The following is a 10,140-nucleotide window of genomic DNA, read 5'->3' as shown; positions in this document are numbered from 1 at the left end:
CCCGGAGAGGCAGAAATAAAGAGCGATGGGAAGCAGTGAGGAGAGAGCTTGCTGAGCCCAATGCAGAGTCATCTGGGGAGCGGGAAGATGGCTGCTGGGTGGTGCTGGGTAAGCTGGGGTGTGCAGTGTGTCACAGGGAGGAGCAGTGGTCAGGTCCTGGGTGCCCCGGAGCCCCAGACCTGTGGGGATGGAGCCGCCCTGTGTGCTGCCGTCATTCAGCAGACTGACTTCTCCTCTGCATTGATGAGGTAGCCCAGGCCATCAGCTTAATGACCCCCCAAAGGCTTGTTTTGAGTGCATGCCTGGGCCTTGAGGTTGTGGTGTTGCCAGCCCCTCTTCCAAGACATCTGTCCCTGTTACCACCCGCTCTGAACTCAGCTAAATCCAGAGTGATTTGGGATGAGTTAAAAATTTTCACTGATCCCCACTTGCCCATTGCTGGGCTTTCTCTAGGGGACTTTGAGTGCCTGGATCCTGGCCAAAGAGAACTTGAGCCTTGAAATCCTACTCTGTGCCTGGTTCTCTCGTATACTGCATAAAGGACTGCTCAGCTTTGAGGGGTTATAATACCCTAAGGAAAGCCCTAGGTAAATGAGATCAGCTTCCCTATCAGTTTTCTGTTTCCCTCATCCATTAAATAGCTTAGAGATGAGATATCTAGGTTAGGAGCTTCAAGGTTCATGCATCCTGTAGGTCAAAAGCCCTGGGACTCAGTGAATATTTCAGAAGCAGAATATAATGCACTTTGTCCTTCTCTCCAGTAATGGTCTCCATCACACACTCCTGCCCCAAGTGAATTCATCTGTGATCACGTTTGCCCAAGTGGTGTTGTTGAGTTTGAAGTGCTTCCCATTCTGCATCACTTCTGACACCTCCTTGAGGGCCTTCCCTTTCTGAATAAGGAACTTGAGAAGCCCTGGTGGAAACCATCCAAGGGTTAGAGTCAGCAGGGATAGGGATTGCAAGGCCGAGGCAGACAAGGGAAACTGTGACATTGATGGGCAGCAGCCACAGACACAGGGGACCTGTGAGAAGCAAGGGCTGTAGCCTCAGATAGGGAAGGAGGGGCAGCCTGGAGCAGGAGCAGACTGGCCTGGCTGCTGCAATCTTGAACCTTTCTTCCCCTGGGCGTTCTCTGCTGCTCACTCCCTCTTCGTTGCTCCCTCAGTCTCTGGTGACTTTGCTGTAAGAGTTAAAGCCAGTCACCCTCCACGTGCAGGGCAACCATATTTTCTCTTTCAAGCCACTTCACTCCTGAAATGACAGGAAGAGTTACTAATAATTAGGCCAGGACAGCACACTGAAAATGGAACCCTTCCAGGAAAACCTGGATTTTTTTGGAGTCCTATGGAGATGTCCTGACAGCAGGGGTGGTGTATCCTGTTGCACAGGTAAGGGAGTCAAGACACAGATGTTGAGATCCCCAAAGAAGAAGACCTGAGCCAGACTTGGTGGTGCATACTTGCAATCCCAACACTGGAGATGACAAGGCAGGGGGATCATGTGAGTTCGAGGTAGCCTTGACCACATAATGAGATCAAGATCTGTTCAAACTATTCATAGAGACCCTATCCCAAAAAACAAAGCAAAACAAAAAACTCTGAACACCATAAAACAAAAAACAGAGAGGAAGATATGAATTCTCAGGCAAATAGCTTCTCTAGTGTGAAAAACTAAAAGTGTAAATAAGAATCAAAAATGTACAATTGATATTATGTAATAGGAAGAAAACATCTAAAAGAGTAGGGGAAGTGGGGGGGTAGGGAAAAGATTAGAAGGGAAAGAAAAAATATGAGAAGAGGGAAAACATGGAAACAGTCTTTGTAAAAAGGGAAGGGTTGAGGGGGTGAAGGGAGGGTGGGGGAATGGGGAAAAAATAAGAACCAAGTCCTGTCGTGTAAAGGTACAAGATCGCAATGATGAATTTAACTGTATTGTACACCTAAACTGTACCAATAAACTTAATAAAAAATTACAAATAATTTTTATAAAAACTTTAGTATTGAGCCAGAGATTTAGCTCAGTGGAACTGTGCCTGCTTCTCAAGCACAAGGTCCAGAGTTCGATTCCTGGTACCAGAAAAATAGTATTGGATTGGGAAAGAATCCATTTTAACATGATTTCTGTAGATAGAGTTCCTATCCTTTCCCCCTATTCTTATTGATTTTGAGAAATTTTAAAAGTACAGAAAAGTACCCTGTATAAGACAGGCTATCTTTATATCACAATCCAGCATTACCCAGTATCTTCATAGATTTACTCACTGGCTTTATAAGAAATGAATATTTATGTAAAAAGCTGAAGCCCTTTCCCCACCCCACCCTCCTCACTCATCCCCCGTACCCCATCTTCAGAGACTACCACTATCAAGAGTTTGGTCTGTTTCCTTCAAATTTATTAGAAACCATTTACACACATGTTTTGCCATTATTAATATACAGTACTAAATTTCATGAACTTTTAATTCAAATTTATATACATTTGTTGTATTATATGCATCATTCTGCAATATGATATTTCTCTCTCAATACTTTTTAGATCTTTTCATTAATACATGTGGAGCTCATCTGCTGCTCTTAAAGTTGTATGGATATATATCACCCTTAAGAGTTTTCTATTTTGTCCCTGATGGCATTTAAGTTTTTTCTAATATCTAGCTATCACAAAATCAAGCCACAGTAAATTTCCTGAGCATGCATAGTCACAAGTAGAACTATTAAGTATTTTTTAATTTGTTACAAGGAGTACTTCCCTACTCCCCAGACCATAACCATTTTAGTATACAGGCTTTTCATATTCCTGTCTTTAATCTTGTGGATTTTATTTTTGTAAAAATTTATAGTGTATTTCCCTTACCTTGAAAAACAAATACCTCCAAGTAATTTAAAAAATAGTTCTATTATTCCTTTCTTTCCTACTTCTTCCTTATTCCAAATTCTAATTAATGCATACATCTCTTTCTGCAATCTCTTCTTCTCTGTAGTTAATATCACAGAAGTTTATTACCATATTTGTTTATGTGCTTTGTCTCTTTCTTTTTGCAACTACACCTTCTTTTTTTATTACCCTGGTGAAGACCTCCAGGTCCATTCTGAAAGCACTAACTGACCTGTTTTCTGTTCCCAGTACTGAGGAAATACATCTCAAATTTCAGCATACCCTTGATATAGGTATTTTTGGTTGAGCACAATCTTTTCAACATATAAACGTCTTTCAGTATGAATTGTTAGTGTTCTGTAAGTCTTTGGGACTTCCTTGGGCTAAACTGTCTGAGGACAGCCCTGTCACCCCCAAATACACCAGCACTTCAAAGCACAAAGGAGACCAGTAGCTGTGAATATCACACCACATGCCAGCCACTGTCCTAAGGGGATTTTACACATTGGGTTACTGAACCTTACCACAATGCTATCGTCTTCCCCACCTTTACTGATGCAGAAACTGAGAGTCCATTAGTTTAATATTTATAAAAATCTCATAGCTTGAAAGCTTTACAAGCTGAAAACCAATTCTACTTAGCTGATTCTACAGACTTTGATCCCGAAGTCCAGTCTGTGTAGTGTATTTGCTAATAGGAATGACTGCGCACACAGAAACACACTCACATATTCACACATGCACACTGTTGTTCAGGTTTTCTCAGGCCAGGCTCAGGGTATCTGATACAACAGACTCAGGGTTTGAGTCTCACCTTTGTTATCAACTTACTAAGTAACCAAAGATAGATTTTTCTAATTGCCAGAGCCTCACTTTCCTCATATGTACAACGAGAAGGGATGGGCTAAGGCACTTCTAAGTCCCCTCCTGGTCTAGCTGGCAATCTGTGGATCCCTAAAGCAAAGCCCAGTTGAACCAGGTCTCTCATCCTCAGAGAGCTCAGAGCAGGCAGGAAGTGCACAGCCCCATAATGCTACTTGCCTCTAAGTCTTTGGTGATGGGGTGGGAGGGTCCATGTGTCGCCATGAGAATGGTGTAGGCTTTGCAGATCATCCTGTGCCCCACCTCAGGGCTACCAGCATGCCAGTTGGCCAGCTCTGCCCACAACACAGCCATGCCAAATTGGGCATTGTTGAAACAGTAGAGCTTCCTGGAGGGGCACAATGAGTGCACTTCACCAATTTTAATTAATGAGGACACTTTAGAAGAGAAGAGTACCAAGGGAGATTGAGGCACAGAGAGCTCTCTAGCAATTTTGAATTCAATAAAATGGTACCATCTTGACCAAGGCCTGAAGCTCTAAAAAAAGAAGCAAACGTAATGAGCTGAAAGACACAGGCAAATAACTGGTGTGCAGATATGTGATGATAAGACAAAAAAATAAGATAGTGCAGGTGATATGCTAGTGACAAAATTTTGGATCTGCTATGCTAGGTGATACAAAGTCAGCACAACACATTTTTGAGAAGAGGAGGCACATGACCAGATTTGGGAAGATTGCAATAGAGAGAAGAGATGGACATAGAGATATAGGTGAAGAAACCCTTGCAAGAAATCTGTCAAGAGAGGGGGAAGACTGAATGTGGTCATTCAGGAGGGCATGGCATTGTCTGTGGGGTGCAATGGGGAGAAGAGAGGTGTCCTCATCTTTCCCTTTCTCCTCCTATTTGGGAGTATTCTCTCCTCACTCTGCTTCTCCTGATGTAGATTCACTGTTTGGACCATTTTTCTTCTAGGTTCCAATTTCCTTTTCCCTATGAATGGCAATGTGCTTGGGATCCAGGTACAAGGGTGCATTTGTGTCCCCACCCTGGCAGACTTAATGTATGATGAGTGAGGCAATGATGTAATGGTAACCGCTCCTTGTAAGCCATGCCTCCGCATCCCCTCTTCAGTAGAGGCTCATGCCTGCCTGAGGTGAGGACTTACTCAAGGAATCATCACACTTCTTGGTCATGCCAGCATATATGACTTTGCCCAAAGGTTTTTTTACCTTGTCAAGGAGTCATCTTAGAGGGCCGAACATGCACAGGATTGATACTCAACAGTTGCTTCCTTGGTTGTCATCGCAGAAGACACGGAAAGGGCTGCCTGTGACTGGGACCAGAGAAGTACTTCTTTTTGTGCTTTTTTTTTTTTTTTTTTGCATCATATCTCACTTACCCTCTCTGGGAGGCAAAGAAATAACCACAAACTTCTGTGCAGATGCTGTCTTCAGCCCTTTCCATCTCACCATTTGCTTACTGGGTGATGTTTCTCACTGGGCAGCAATGCCCCAGGCATCTGAGACATACAGGAGCACTCACTGTGGGCTAAGACTGTATAATCATATAAGTGAATTATCTATTTCTAAGGGAAACATAAACTTAGCAGAAATAATTATTAGCTCTTCTTTTGCCGGGGATATTTGCTTTATTATTTCTCCCTTTCCGTGTTACAGTTATTAAGTAGATAAATATATGTGGACAATTGCAAACATGGAAGCCATGTGTGGTTTTATGACCAAACCCGGCCCTTTACTTGGACTCTACTTGAGCTGAGGGCAGAGAAATTCATTGCATATTTGAGTATTCAAATGAGTGGAGTGGAGTGATCCAGAAAACAGTGCGATAGGTCACATTTCCCCTGTTTGTAGGGAGTGGAAACTTTCTCAGAGCACTAGCAGAACTTGCTGTCTTTGTGATTCAACTCCTCAGTGTCAAAGAAGAACACAAGAGACAGCTGAAGAAGCAGTACTACTTGGGCTGCACCTGTGAGCACTGCCAGAAAGGGCTGAAAGAAACCCCTTCCGGGGGTGAAAGAGGACCCCGAGGTACACGCAGCCACATTCTGTGGCCATGTTCTCCAGGACCCCAGTTAGGGAAGATCTTATAGCTAGCTAGGTAAAGGGCCTAAACCACTGGGGCGGTGGAGTGGCATAGTGCATAAGGCTGGCATGCAGACCCTCTGTCTGCCACTGTCCTCTCTTGTGTCTTCACTCTATCCACACGGGTCCATGAATTTGTATTTCTGGCTAATGAATACATTGGCACAAGAAGTTGCATATCTTTGAAAGAATGTTGTTTATATTAAAAATGCAGGTAAACCGTGCAGCATCTAAAAGGTAGCCCTGACAATTGGAGTGAAAATGAAATGTTCTCTGGAGAAGTTGTTTTTCCCCTTAAATTTCATTTGTGTTCTTGGGAGAAGGCCGATGAGCTAAGAATGGCTGCAGGCTTCTGGAGCTCAACATCAAAGTGCAATCCTGGCCCCTTTCCCTATGAGGATGTGGCTTGGTGGCCCAGGTCAGAGTCCCAACTCTCACAGCCTCACTGTGAGGGGTGTTTGCCAACACTCTGTACCTTGGCCTCCCCTTATTCTGGCAGGCAGATACTTCACACACTAGGAGGACTTAATCAATGAGAGCACTGTAGAAGTTCTTAAACCATGTGCAAATATAAGGACAGTCATATGACTCGCTCTACCACAGCAACAATGCCATGATATGGTGAACATGGCCATGATATGGGCAAGGCCGATGAACTGGCACCCTGGTGACATTGAGGTGATGTGGCAGACTCCTGGCCAGGATTAGAGCAGGCTATAATATGGAGCAGCATTTACCCTCATAATTAGCTATAATGTACTCGGAGCCAGACCGAAGCCACAGGAGTATATCAAATGGTGGGCAGGATAATACAGCTCCCCTGCCAGTGGCTGCTGTGAAGATTTAAGTCCTAATCTGTGAAGCTGTAGGGCTCCTAAGTGAGAAAACATTTTGGCAGAGGACCAAGTAGCTCCAAATCACATTCCATTCCTACAGCTACCCCTCCCTTAATTGCTTTAGTAGCTTACTAGTTAACCATAGCCTACCTTTGGTTAGTTCTGCTTCTTTTGCAAGAATGCCTTATCACCCTTTTATAAGCCTGATTGTGTCAGCTGAATTCACTGGATGCCACACACATATGACCCTACATTATTTTACTCATGCTTAAATAAATATCAGAGCCAGGGATTTAGCTCAGTGGTTCTGCCGCCTGCCTCGCAGGTGCAAGGTCATGAGTTTGATCCGTGGCACCAGTAAATAAATAAATAAATGCATACATACATACATAAATACATAAATAAATACCGGAGGTCCTGGTTGCTTGGAGTCCTCGCCACATCCTGATATGGCCCATCCCAGTTTCCTGCTTTCTGTAAAAATCTTTCCTTCGCCATGTATCATATTGCTTTGCAGGAAATTGAGACTCTAGGCAGGGGTCCTTGATAAGGTGGGGCATGGAATGATCTGCAAAGCCTATGCCATTCTCCTGGTGACACACGGACCCTCCCACACCAGCACCAAGGACTTAGAGGCAAGTAGTATCATGGGGCTGTGCACTGCCTGCTCTGAGCTCTCTGAGGATGAGAGTCCTGGTTCAGCTGGGCTTTGCTTTAGGGAAGTCCATAGATCGCCAGCTAGACCAGGAGGGGACTTAGACGTGCCTTAGCCCATCCCATCTGGTTGTACACATGAGCCTCCGGCAGTTAGAATAATCTCTCTCTGGTTACTTAGTGAGATGATGGCAAAGGCGAAACTCAAACCCTGAGTCTGTTGTATCAGATACCCTGAGCCTGGCCTAGAGAAGATGTGAACAGTGTACATGTGTGTTTATGTAAGTGTGTTTCTGTGTGTACAGTCATTCTTATTAGCAAATACTCTACACAGACTAGACTTTGGTATTAAAGACTCTAGAACCAGAGTACTAGGATTTCAAGCTTTCAAGCTTTGTGATTTTATAAACATTGAACTTATGGACCTCAGTCTCTGTATCAGTAAATGTGAAGAGGTGGATAAGGTTGTAGCAAAGTTCAGTGAGCCTATGCCTAAAAACCCCTTAGAACAGTACTTGGCAAGAGCTGCTCTCCTTTGTACTTTGAAGCACACACGCATTTGGGAGTCGTAGGTCCATCCTCAAATGGCATAGGCCAGGGAAATCAGACAGCTGTTGGTGTTATGACAGGGATTGGGGAATGATTACATTTAGGATCAATGTGATCTCAGCTATGGATATTCCTTTCTTTCCTATATCCCTAGTTTCCTCATCTATAAAATGTAAACAATGTACTAGACCTTCAAAACTGATAATGGGGCAGAAAGATGGAAGGAACTAACTTTACTTCTAGCATAGTAGGTGTCAAAACAGTGCAATTACCTTTCACAATGATTTTTTTCACTATGATACCTTCAGACCACAAACAACACCTGTCCTTTGACAAATATTCCTTGAATGTGCATTTGAGAGAAAAAGGGTTTTTCTGTGCCCCATAATACAATCTTCCCAGAACACTTAAAAGCTCAGAGAAATCTCATCTACTTCACGGGTGGGAAAACTGAGGTCAGAAATGCTTATGTCACTTGCCTGAGGTCCTACAACCTGTAAATGCAGTCAGTAGTATTTCAATCTGTGTATGTACTCATATTTCCGGAAAAAATATTTTCCATGCTAAGAATAGTCCCTTTAGCTACTCTGTCTCAAGCCTGACTTCCTCTTGCTACTAAGCTGGGGCCATTGCCAAGACAATGTGTGTGTGCACACGTGCGCACTTGTGTGTGTGTGTGTGTGCGCGCGTGTGTGTGTGAGTCTGTGTCTGTGTGTGTCTGTGTTCTGAGGGACAAGTTGATTGTCAGTGACTGGGAGTCCTTTACTCCCATGTCAGTCAGGAGCCAACATGTCTGGGTGCTTCTCACTGTATATGGTGCCTCTGTGTCCCACAGGCCGTGCGGGTACAGAGATGGAGCTGTATGTTTTCCACCAGAATGAGTTCATGTACCGCAAGATACTTGAGCCTTCTCTCTCCCTTTAATCCCCTAAATGACCCACTACCTCCCTTGAGCCCTGTCTGGTGGCTGAAAACTCTGCAAATATGTTATGTCTTTGGAGAATATTAGTACCTGATATTGGTTCTTTGTTAGGTCACTCTTCTCTAGAGGTTTTATAGGAAGGCTAACAATTCATTCAAGGTCCATCCCACACACTGAGACTGCACTGACATTCTCCCTAGGATTTTACTGGCACATTCAGTTGCCACTTTTTCCCCATTGTATAGCAACTTTCCTAACCCTCTTCCCTTTGTCATTGTTGTCTGTTTACCCACTGGTCTTTCTCCGTCATTTTCCCCATGCCATCATCATAAATTTGTTGTCTTCAATGACTCTGTGCCTATGCTCCTCCTTTCCCCTTCCCTCTGCCCATGGAACAGGATTCTTTCTCTCCCACCAAAGCTAAACTCTACAACCATGCCTTAAACATCTTGCCTACTTGTGTCCTTGAGACTCTGCTCATTATTATTCTTTCTCCATCCCTGGACCTTGACATTTCTCCACCACTGTTACCAAGATCAACTCTCCAGAGTACTTCTTAGTCCTTCCCTTCTTTGGCTTCTCTTTATGAATAACACTATGGCCCTTGATGTCTGTGGCCCCACACCCTGGGGTTATCCTCCGATGTGGTTTCCCAAGCATCTGCACTTGCTCAGTTCCTCCACCTGCCCCTGAAGGGTTGACATTTTCTGGGTTGACTTTGACCTTGGTTCATTCTCTTCTCACTCTGCACATATTCTCTGCATGAGATGAGGCAGGCCCTTTGTCTAATAGCCACCTTGAGGTTAGTGACTTTCATATCTGCACTCCCTAACCTTGTACTTGAGTTCTAGCTCTGCATACTCTCTTGGGTCTCCTGCAGTAACATCAAACTCAGCATGTCAAAATGGGACTTTAAACATCATCAGATTGTGAGCTCCTAGAGAAAGGTGCCTATGTCTTTTTACTCATCTTCCTATTCCCAGAACCTAACACAGGTCCTGGGACATGGTAGATGCTCAGTAAATGTGTTTTGAAGGAGTGAGTGAGTGAATTTGTTTATCTCAGAGCAAAAGAGACATGAAACTGCACTCAAGTTTTTATGTTAAAGCAGTCAACAAAGCCCATTAATCCCTCTGTGTCTCCAAACAGATATAATTTGTTTCTTACAATCCTTAGTGCAATGCTATCTCATAGGACTCTCTGTGATGTGGAAGTGAGTTGTGTCCATACCATTCAATATAGTTGTCACTGACATTGTGTAAGCACTGAGCATTTGAATATGGCTGGGAGTCTATGGCCCTACCACCCTGAAAGCATCCGATCTCGTCTGAATATGGCTGAGAATTGAATTTTAAATTTAATTCAATTTCAATTAA

This window comes from Fukomys damarensis, unplaced genomic scaffold (genome assembly GCF_012274545.1).
Source record: "Fukomys damarensis isolate Sample0158 unplaced genomic scaffold, DMR_v1.0_HiC HiC_scaffold_2, whole genome shotgun sequence".
NCBI lineage: Eukaryota > Metazoa > Chordata > Mammalia > Rodentia > Bathyergidae > Fukomys > Fukomys damarensis.
This window is presented reverse-complemented; position numbering follows the sequence as displayed.